We start from the raw sequence: 12,780 nt of genomic DNA, 5'->3' as shown, positions 1-12,780 counted from the left end.
TACAATGCCACGAAGCACCATCGCCTAAACAATCGCTTAGCTAGCGTCTCCGTATCGCATACGTGCGATCGCATAGGTAGCAACTAAGCTATGAAGCTTGCTAACTACATAATTGCATAGCGCGCGCCTTCTACTAAACGACAAGCATCGCATGCTTCCACTACGATTGTCTACCTCCAGCACCTACGCGATCGGGCAACCAACGCCACGCGATATGGTAAACGATTTACCCCACCACTTAGTATTAGCTAAACGATCGTTTAAAAGATACTATATGATCGTCTAAAAAAAACTACTAAACGATCGTACAATTAAATCCCAACGATCGTTTACCTGAGGCTACACGATCCGACCAACACTTGGTCTTCTTCTTCGCTGAGAACTGCATCGCCATGCGCCGAAACTTCATCACGAATGACTCGACAAACTCAAACCTTTTGAATTACAGACTCGATTGCGATGTTAATTTCGCCCAAAAACACAGGAACCCTTACAATTAACACTTTGTAATACCGAAAGCTTTAACAAAAAGACAATTTAAACCCTAAACATTCATCATGTTCATCCACAAATGTAGAAAACGGTTAACCACAAATGCAAAAATCCATCGCGACTGAAAAATGCGTTCAATTCAGATCTGTAATTTGGAATATCAGAGAACCTGACTCTGATACCAATTGAAGGAAATCAGACTCGAGAATTCCATGAGCAGCGAAAGAACGATTATTCCAAATCACAATCATGAATGAACAATACATTTATAGTCGACTTCAAACCAACGGTTATACAATTCATATAGAAATTACAACATGAATAACTACAAATGCATAAAGGAAAAACTGTACGAGCAATGGCAGATGCGTCTACATACTCCTTTGCGCACGACCGCTTGAACAACAACAAGTTCGAACGCTCGATCTACACAACCGCAACACAGCAACACGAACACCGTGCTCGTCCTCAGCGATCGCCTCGGCCACGAACTCCTCAGCAACACGAACGACCTCCTCAGCATTACGAATGGCCTCCATAGAACCTCGACGGTGTCGAGTTGCATATGACACCACCAACATGGCTACCTTGGTATTCTCGGTATGAGAATCTAGAGGGTGGGCTCTGTTCGGAATTGGTATGAGGCAGACGAAGGAGGAAAAATCGATCGTGAACATGATTGGGCAAGTGGGAGATGGCAGAGACCTATCGTTTAGGTCGATGCCCAATCATTTAGATAAAGCTAAGCGATCGTCTAGCAAAGCTATGCGATCGTTTAGCTCGGTCTTTCGCCTACAAACACTACACAATTGTTTACTTTAGCAAAACTATGAGATCGTTTGGTAAATACTATGCGATCATTTAGCTCGCCAGTACACGATCGTTTAGCTCGCCCAACTGTCGTTTAGTAAATCCGTATTTACTTGACGACTACGTGAGTTTCTTTTGCGCGAGAGAAAAAACTTTTTTAACTTTTTACGAAAACTTTTCAGCGTTTGTAAATCATCCTAAAGTTAGGAAAATCATTTTCCTTTTAAACTCGCGGTTACCATGATTCAATAACCATCCACTACTTTGGTTATTTAAAAGAAAACAATTTAATTATCCAATAATTAATATTATTATAAACATAAATGATAACCAACTTATCATACTATATTTATAACCTATAGTTTTAATATTTCATCTCATGAAATATTTTAATCATAGTTCTTTTTCTATTCCATGGTAATTAATGTAAATCTCATTTACATCAATCCTCCATTAGATGTATTACTCATACATCAAATTGATTATATCACATATAATCAAAATACCTCTTGTCAATTTGAACATTTCAAATCAACACCAAAAACTGATCCTCAACTAAATCCATTGAGCTACCAAGTGGACCTCATGGACCTGTAGCTCGAACTCCAACGATACGTGAATAACTGACTAAACTCTTTAGTCACGGGATCCACCATTCGTTAACTATCAGACACTCCACTAAAGACCGACATTGAACTCTCCTTACCACAGATATATTATGTGTTCATCTTAACCAATGAGCAGTGTGACAACCCTTCACAGATCGCTCGTAAGTACAGCTGGGCCAATAACCATTATGCCCCTGTAGTTACATCTGTCTTCTTAAGTACTAATGATCCCTCTAATTAACATAAGTCATAGTCCTACTATGACTGAGTCTACTCTTCCAAAGAGAAGCTGTGACCACTATGTTCAAGCCCCGGAATCAGCCCTTAAGGGAACAATCTCTCTACTTATCCCTGCTTTGGGAAAGGAGTGAATTCCATCTTGTGGATTGAGTTCCCAGCTCCCAGATTAGACAAGTCCCGAAAAAGGTAGGCATGTTGAGTTGGCAATCTGGCCACTTTCACCCATACTAATCAAAGGACCGCCCTCAAAAGCAGAAGTTCCCAAAACACTCAGGATTGAGGTCGTGTCACCTATCGTCGTTTAGGTGAGATGCAAGTCTCTAGTATCAACGATGTTATATACAGAGCCTAGTCATCTCGTGATCTAGGTCTTATACAAACTCTTTGAATAGGACACCCCTGCTCGCACGTCTGCACATGAATGGTTAGGATCTACCATCTGTAGTAGTTTACAACACTTGTAAACTTCTACAAAGCGGGTTGTATCTATAGTGTCACTAGGATCAAGTATCCCACTTTAATTTTTATACTACAGACCTATTTAGATTATCACTTAAGGCATGATGCACTTGTATATTACATATACAAGCTTAAGTTCACATAAGATAACCAAGGAGCTTTGTTTTTTGGATATGAGTAAATGCCAGAATTAAATAACATTTATTTTATTCAGTAAACAATGTGTATCTTTACAAAACAACGAGATTCCGGGAGAATTAGGGTACCAATCCAAACAGGGTGTCTATTATATAGACGATGCTTGATCGTTTAGGTAGAGGTACACAATCGTTTAGTAAAAAGGTCGCGATCGTATAGGAAAAAGCTAGACGATCGTTTAGCAAATCCTATGCGATCGTTTAGTAAACTGTGAGTGTGTATACGATCGTTTAGAAACGTTGAGCTATCGTGTAGGCTATCAGTTTGCTATGTGGTAGGCAGTATACACCACTCGTGAGTGAATGTCTAATCTCTTTGCAAAATGAAAACGATTTTCATTTTATCCTTTAGTTACAAAAACTGAATGCACCTTCCACTATCTCACGATTATGGAGAAACAGCCGACACAATTATCCCATAATTGTCAAAATTAAATAATAAATATAATCATATTATATTCATTAACCCATGATTTAATATTACATCAAATGCAACATATGAACAATAGTTCTTTCTCGTCTACTAGATATAAATCATATTTATATCATTTTCCTCCAATTAATGTATCTCATACATTATGTTAATCATATCATATGTAATTGACTAGTTCAATCATATCATATGTAATCGAACTCCCTCTTGTCATTTTAAACACTTCAAACTGACCCAAAAACTGATTCTCAACTTGAATCCATTGAGCTACCAAGGGAACCTTATGGACCTATGACTCGAAGCTCCAACGGTACGTGAATAGCTGACTAAACTCTTTAGCCACAAGATCCACCATCGGTTAACTGACAGAAATTCCACTAAAGACCGATAGTTGCACTCTTCTCACCACAGATATATTTCTGTGTCCATCAGATATAACCAATCAACATTACGATAACCCTTCACAGATGTTAGTAAGTATAGTTGGGCCAATTTACCATTTTGCTCTTGTAGTTACATCTAACTCCTTAAGTACCTGATCCCTCTAATGAACAATACAACATAGTTCTACTATGTGTGGACATCTCTCGGGCCATGAGAAGGTGTGTGGCCCACATCGTTCAAGCCCCAAAATCAGCCCTTAAGGGAACAATCTATCTACTTACCCCTGCTTCGGGGAAGAAGTGAATTCCATCTTGTGTAGCTGAGTTCTTAGCTTTCAAATCAGATGAATCCCCAAAGTGGTAGGTTTGAGTCGGCGATTTAACCACTCGCACCCATGCAAATCAAAGGACCTCCCTTAAAGGCAGGAGTTCCCAACACACTCAGGATTGAGGTCATATTACCTATGATCATCCTAGTGAAGTGAAGTCTCTGTCATGAACGGCGTTATATAACGAGACTATAACACTTCGTGGTCCGGTCTTATACAAACTTCTTTGTATAGGACGCCCCCGCTCGCATGTCTCCACATGAATGATTAGGATCAGACTATCTGTAGCAAGTCACAACACTTGTCACTATTCTACAAAGCGGGTTGCATCCATAACGTTACGAGGATAAGGTTTCCCTCCTCTATCCATATATTACAGACCATTTTGGTTATCACTTAAAGTATGATCCACCGGTATGTCTCCATATACATGCTTAAGTTATAAACGACAACCAAAGATCTTAGTTTATTGGTTTATGGTAAAGCAATTAAAACATCCAATGTTCATAGACAAAATTGAAGAAAATATCATATATTATACATCACAAGCGTTTGTTCAAAACTGTATTTACAAATTACAGAACCCAACGAGAGTTTAGGGCATCATCCCCAACAAGACATACAAGTGGATCATGCCTTAAGTAATAACCTAAATGGTCTGTAGTAGATGGATAAAGGAGAATTACTTTATCCTGTTGGCACTACGGATATGACCCACTTTGTAGATGTTACAAGTGTTATAAAGTGTACAAATAGTTTGATCCTGACCATTCATGTGGAGACATGTGAGCGGAAGTATCCTATACAAAGAGTTTGTATAAGACCGGACCACGAGATGATTAGTCTCTTTATATAACGTTGTTGATAATTGAGACTTACATCTCACTAGGATGACCATAGGTGACATGACCTTAATCCCGAGTGAGTTAGGAACTCCTGCCTATAAGGGCGGTCCTTTGATTAGTATGGGTGAGAATGACCAGATTGCCAACTCAACATGCCTACCTTTTTGGGGATTCATCTGATTGGGGAACTGGGAACTCAACTACACAAGACATAATTCACTTCTTCCCCGAAACAAAGGTAAGTAGATAAATTACTCCCTTAAGGACTGATTTTGGGTCTTGAACATAGTGGTCACACTTTCTTTGGAAGAAAGGATGCAGTTATAGTAGGACTATGACTTATCGTTCATTAGAGGAATCAGTGGTACTTAAGAATTAGATGTAATTAGAGGGGAAAAACGGTAAATTAGCCTAACTGTACTTGCGAATAATTTGTGAAGGGTCATTGCACCGTTGACTGGTTATATCCAATGGACACATAAATATATCTGTACTGCGGAGAGTACAACTGTCGGTTTTTAGTGGAGTGACCAACAGTTAGCGGATGGTGTGAATGAACTCTTATCAAAGAGAACTCATGAGTGGAAGCACGATCGATTTGTATCCATTGTGGCAGAATTAAAGGTATTCACAAACATATAGAACAATTATGACAAATTACAACATGCTTTCAAAATTAAATACAATAGGAACGAGAGACTTACCTTTGAAGATTGTTTCCTCTGAAGATCTCTCACTCTTGTGAAGAACAGGAATATCAACCTCTCGTTATCGCTACGATCGTCCACCTAATTGTCTGGTCAATCTTTCGCTCTCGCTTAGATCATGAACAATATTCTCCACGAAGAAACACCCTCTAAGACACCACCATTCGACAATCTTGGTATTCTCGGAGTGAGAATCCATGAGGTATGGGCTCTGTTGGATTTGATAGAGGAATGAAGGAAACAACTATCAAACTATATGACCAAGCAAGTGGGAGAAGAAACTATCTATCGTATAGACTTTGTGTGCTTGATCGTTTAGTAAAACTCGGAGGTATACGATCATTTAGTAAAACACTCTTGATCGTTTACGCGATCTTTTAGAGAAAGACGCGTTAACGATCGTTTAGACTCTCGCTTAGAAGGCTATCATGTAATCTCTCGTCAGCTAAATTATTAGTAATGCTTTTAATGAAGCGATATCTTAACAAAATGAAAACATTTTTAATTTTATCCCTCAGTTATTCAAAACAGAAAATAACTTCCCATATGTACGGTTAAAGGAGAAACCACCCACAATTATCATATCACTGTTTTAATTATAAATAAATATAATAACTAACTTATCATATTATATTTATAACTTATAGTTTAATATCACATCATATGTAACATTTAGACCATAGTTCTTTTCTGCTTTATTCAATATAAATCATATTTATATCAAATTCCTTCAATCAATGTATCTCATACATCATGTCAACTATTTCACATATAATTGATCCAGTTTAATTATATCATATATAATCAAACTCCATCTTGTCAATTTGAACACTACAAACTAACCCAAAAACTGATTCTCAACTTGAAATCATTGAGCTGCCAAGGGAACCTTATGGACCTGTAGCTTGAAGCTCAAACGGTACGTGAATAGTTGACTAAACTCTTTAATCATGAGATCCACCATCTATTAATTTGCGGGCACTCCACTAAAGACCGATAGCTGCACTCTTCTCACTACAGATATATTTATGTGTCCATTGGATATAACCAATCAACAGTACGATAATCCTTCACAGATCGCTCGTAAGTACAGTTGGGCCAATGTACCATTTTGCCCCTGTAATTACATCTAACTCCATAAGTACCACTGATTCCTCTAATGAACAATACATTATAGTCCTACTATGAATGGACACCTCTCGGGCCATGAAAAGGTGTGTGACGCCACATCGTTCAAGCACTGAAATCAGCCTTTAAGGGAGCAATTTATCTACTTACCCCTGCTTTGGGGAAGGAGTGAATTCCATCTTGTGTAGCTGAGTTCCCAGCTCTCCAATCAGACGAATTCCCAAAGCGGTAGGATTGAATCGGAAATCTAGCCACTCGCACCCATGCAAATCAAAGGACCGCCCTTAAAGGCAGGACTATGGTTTATATATTGCATATGATGTGATATTAAAACTATAGGTTATAACTATAATGTGATTATATTTATTTATAATTAACATTTATGAGATAATTGTTGGTGGTTTTTCTCCATAACTGTATGAGATAGTGGGAGGTTGCATTCAGCTTTCGTAATTGAAAGATAAAATGAAAATAGTTTTCATTTTGCAAAGATATTGGAAAATTGCTTCACGATAGTACATTACCCATCGTCTAACTAACGAGAGCATACATGATAGCTCAATTTGTCTTAAACGATCATGTACACGCGCAGATTTCCTAAATGATCGTATAGCCTTTTCCTAAACGATCGCGCGCAAGAGGAATACTACCTAAACGATCAGCCCCGATTTACTAAACGATCATGCACCATTTGCTAAACAATCAAGCACCCATCTATACGATAGACACAAAATTTCTCCCATTTGCTTGGTCGTTGTAAACGATCGTATTTTCCTTCTCCCCTCTACCAAATACAACAGAGCCCACACCTTCTAGATTCTCACTCCGAGAATACCGAGTTTACTGAATGGTGGTATCCTCCTCGTTTCCTATTCGTGTAGAAGACTGTTCGACAGTGAACGACAATGAGATTTGGTAGATGATAGGCTTGGCGTTCACAGCGACAACGAGAGTTGCTAATTCTGACGAAAGCGAGAGATCAAAGAAGAAAAGTTCTTCAAAAGGTATGTCTCTTGGTCATTTGTAATTTAATTATTAAAAGCATGTCGTAATTTGTTAATAGATACATAACTTGTTATTTGATTGTGAATGCGATATTTCTGTCACAATGAATTTGGAACGATCTTGCTTCCATTCATAGGTGCTCTCTGATAAGAGTTCCTTTAGATCTGACCATCTGTAGCATGTCACAATACTTGTAACTATCTACAAAGCGGGCCGTATCCATAGTGTCACCAGGATAAGGTTTCCCTCCTATATCCATATACTACAGACCATTTAGGTTATCACTTAAGGCATGATCCACTTGTATGTCTCCACCTACATGCTTATGTTACAACGAAAACCAAGGATTTTAGTTTATTGGTTTGTGGTTAATGCAAATAAAATATCTCATATTTCATAGACAATAGTGAAGAAAATATCTCATATTATTATATCACAAGTGTTTGTTCATACAGGTGTTTACAAACTAAAGGATCCTACGAGATTTAGGGCATCAACCCCAACATGGTAGATCTTGTGATTAAAGAGTTTAGTCAGTTATTCACGTACCATTGGAGCTTCAATCTACAGGTCCATAAGGTTCCCTTGGTAGCTAAATGGATTCAAGTTGAGAATTAGATTTTGGGTTATTTTGAAGTGTTCAAGTTAACAAGAGGAAGTTTAATTATCTGTGATATAATTAAATTAATTCAATAATATGTGATATAATTGATATGATATATTAGATACATTAAATGGAGGAATTAATATAAATATGATTTATATTAAATACCATAAAATAGAAAAAGAACTATGGTTTATATGTTTCATCTGATGAAATATTGAAACTATAGGTTATAAATATAATATGATAAGTTGGTTATCATATTTATTTATAATATATTAATTATATGATAATTAATTATTCTTTTTCTCTAATAACCGAATTGAGTGGGAGGTTATTGGAAGTTGTGGTAATTGTGAGATAAAAAGAAAATTGTTATCCAAAAATTGTGTTGGTTGATTCATTTAGATTAATCTCACGAAAAAGGTTATCAAGTAAAAAGGTTTTACTAAGCGATAGCATTGAGAGCATACACGATCAAGCTTTGAGTTTACTATACGATAGTTACTCGCTTAATCGTTGCTACACGATCGATTAGAAAAATCTATACGATAGACTTCATCTTCTAAACGATCGAGTACATCATCTATACGATAGACAATATTCATCTCCCACTTACTCAATCGTCTACTTCCAATTTTCCTCAATCCAAGATCATACAGAGCCACAACTCCTGGATTCTCACACTGAGAATACCAAGGTAACACTTGTGGTGGTGTTCTACTTCTGTTCGAGAATCGAGTTGTCGATTGGGATCGAGGTGCATTCAGATGTTCATTGAGATTGTGATTCGTTCGTTATGTTCGAGTTCGTGCTGTTTGAACGAGTTGCATAATGATCGAGGGATACGTGAAGAAGAGTTCTTCAAAGGTTTGCATACTCTATCCCTTGCTTGTTCCTTTCTTGTAGCATGCTGTAATTTCTGTTTATGCATAATCTGTTCGTTTCCATTTTGAATGCAATTATTTGTATTCAATCTCAATGGGCTTTGGAACGATCCACTTCGCTGCTCAAAGGATCTGTATTTAGATTTCCTTCATACACGACCACTTTTACTTAAAGTTTGGGTCCCACCAATTATAATCAAAGTGTTATTGAGTTGGTATAGATCACATTGATATTATAGGTATGTTTTGTTTAACTTTTCAAATATTTAATTTTGAAAAAAAAAATTGAAATGTTTGATAACTATGCAAAATAGCTTATGAAATACTTATAAAGTGTATTTTAAACGATTTTCATATTTTTTTTTTTAAAAAATAAAAGTGCATTTTTTTTAAAAAAAAAATACATTTTTTTCTTTAGTCATTTCAAACAATCATTAAGTTTATTGGTTACTTATATATGACAAGAATGCAGTCATAGTTTTTTATTTTGACTTGTTTCAACTAGTTGAATTATTTCAACTTTTAAAATTTAATTTGAATTTTGAAAATACTGTTAATATTATAGATAACAAAATGTAGAAACTTATAGAGAAAGTACTATTCATGCACTTATTTTTCAAAAGTGATTAAAAAAAAAATCTAAACTAAACAATTATGCAATGATAATCCTAAATTAGTTTTTCAATTAATTAGAGTACTTTTCATTATGATTGTGACTGATAAGAGTGGATTGAAGGAACCTCCCTACCTCTAAAGTTATGCCAACTTAGTTAGAATAAATACTCTCTCCTAATTTCAGTACAAAATTTTGGTTTAATTACTTTTTCTTTCTTTGTTGAGGATAAATAAAGATATTTTAGATAAGATTTCAGCAATAATATTAAATTGTTAAACTATTTGAGAATTTTTTAGAAAGCATTCTAATACAATAATTTAAAAAAAAACAAATTGGTGTTTATATTTTTAAAATAACAAAGTAAAATAAAAAAACATTAAAAAAAATGTACCTCTCCATTTTCCTAAAAGTAAAATAACGGATTTAGTGTTGTTATTTTCAAATGATGTAGGATGGTCAAAGTCATCAAACATTTATTGCAACACACGTGTCACTAAAACTTGTATCCAACGTGGAACGCTACTATTTTTTACTTTACTTCTTTCAAAACATTATAAATACATAATATTTAAAAATAATGATTATTTTATTTTCTTTTAACTACAAAGTGTATGGTTCAAATCTTTTCGTCATTAACAAATAAGTCATCGTCATTTGGACGCCATAAAATTGGTGTAATGTAATTTTAAGGTCAACTATCAATATACCTTTAAAACTTAAACTTTCACATTTGACACAGTTTAGACCTTTATTTTTACTTGATTATATATAAGATAAGCTCACAACTATATAAATTATTATCCTCCAAAACTTCCACCAAAGTAGCTAGATAAATTATCACAACAATATTTCTAAATAAATATAGAAAATGAGTAGATTCAAAATAGCTCAAATTTAATAAAAGTGTTTCTAATATATTTGATATTTTTTTCCAATTTAAATTAATTTTTGCAATTAAAAAAGTCTTATACGCTTGTGAATCTGAAAAGGTTGTCCATTAATAATTTAAAAATAGATATTTAATGGTGGTCGTTTAAATTGATTAATTCATGATAATTTAGAGTATAATTTAATACCATTATCGATATTAAATTTTAATTGATACATCCTAAAGTTGTGAAGTACGAATTGATATTTGCGTTGATATTTTTTTAATACCATCTTATTGGTAGATGGTTTAACCCTGTCTCCTGCAAACTACAAATTTTCAAACTAACAAAATCTCTTTATTTAAAGTTAACTTAGAAATCACTTCTTTGAAATTTCTGTGACATCTTATTTTCTTTTTCTTAGATCAATTCAAGTGAGGGTATGAATGATGGTAATTAGAGGTAATTAGGATTAGATTAATTAATTAACTAATAAGGCATGGTCATTGGAGTGCAAGAAGTGTTAATATAAATATAAATTTTGGTCAAATCTTAAAATTGAAGTCATCCCTCTCATGGATATGTGCCTCATTTGCTGGATTATTTATCTTGAATTTTGTGTTTCAAAACAGAATCACACCACTTTGATATCCACATGGAAGACATGGTTATTAATTGTCTCAGCTTCTTGACAAAATTTATCAATATTATAAACTTTATAATTAACATAACCCTGATTAAGAAGGTTGTAATTCGAATCTTCTAATTTTTTTTTTTTTTTTTTTTTTTTATTAATCTAGGTCACTTTTTCATTTATATTAATATCAATGTGGATAGAGGACTAAATAATTATTTTTCTTAAAAATATATAGAAATCAAATTAAAATGAGCTCTGCACCATAATATAATATAATTGTAAAATATTAAATTCGGTAGCTCAAAAAATGTCATTTGACTAAAATCGTACAAGAATAAAATTGAAATCATGAATAGCAATTTCGGAGTGAGAAAATGAACAGAAGGAAAATTCGAATAATGAAGGTGGGTTGGGGTAGGTTTGATCAAGACTATAAACTTGATTTTAATTAAATGCACATAATTAATCATTACATGTGTTAGAATATTGATGTGTTATTTATCTTAAATAACAAAAATGGCAATTTAAATCATTAATTAAGTTAGTTGACTTGGATTGGACAGTTCAAAGAGTCATAATATTTTACTGTATACTGAGATCAGCTCCCACCTCCCATAAATGCAAAAAGAATTACATCACTTCAATTTCATTTCCTTCTTTCTCTCAATCCATTTCTCATTGATGATGATTCATTATTAATATGTTTAGCCAAAGTACCAATCTATTCCTTTAAACTTTAAGAGTTTTATGAATTAACATCAATTTATACCATCAATTACATTTAGTTTGTAGTTTGAATAACATCGAGTGAAATCTATTTAAACTACTAAATTTTAACAAACAAATTAATTTAGGCTTTTAGATAAGATTTTCATTAGAAATCATCCATGCATGAATTTTAGTCATTTCGTTTGTAAAACTGACATTAAAAAAAAATCGACACACATGAAGAATTGATGCATAGATGATTTTTAGATAACGAGGAATCTAAATTGATTCGTTTATGAAAATTTAGAATTATAAATAAAGGTGCAAATGGATACATTTTCAAAAAATTTGAGTTTAAATTGATACAACTCTCAAAGTTTACGGGTATAAATTAAAAATATTTGAAGGACAAGGAGAAATAACTTCGATTTACAATTATTTTCAAGGGGAGTGAATTCAATGTGTGGATTTAATAAGGGTGTAATTTGGACAGTATGCTTTTTTTCATAACTTAATAGTTCTTGTACTTCTGATATATTTAATTTCTCAGCTTCCTGCAACCACACGGCAGCTTCCTGACTCTACCCTAGTTTTTATTAGCCTATATTTCAATTTTATTCTCATTAGTTTCTCGGACGACCCGGTCTCGGAGTCGTCGGAGATAAGGATTTCGATTTGTTAGTTGAACTTAAGAGATGTTCCAACATGATTTTTAAAGTGTTAGTTGTAAATATAGCAAGTATAAACAGATATAGTAAACTACTATTTTTTGAAGCTTAATTAAATTATGAGGCTATTGTGAAAACCGAATTATTAAAAATTC

This window comes from Benincasa hispida, chromosome 4, assembly GCF_009727055.1.
Source record: "Benincasa hispida cultivar B227 chromosome 4, ASM972705v1, whole genome shotgun sequence".
NCBI lineage: Eukaryota > Viridiplantae > Streptophyta > Magnoliopsida > Cucurbitales > Cucurbitaceae > Benincasa > Benincasa hispida.
Note: the sequence above shows the minus strand (reverse complement) of the source record.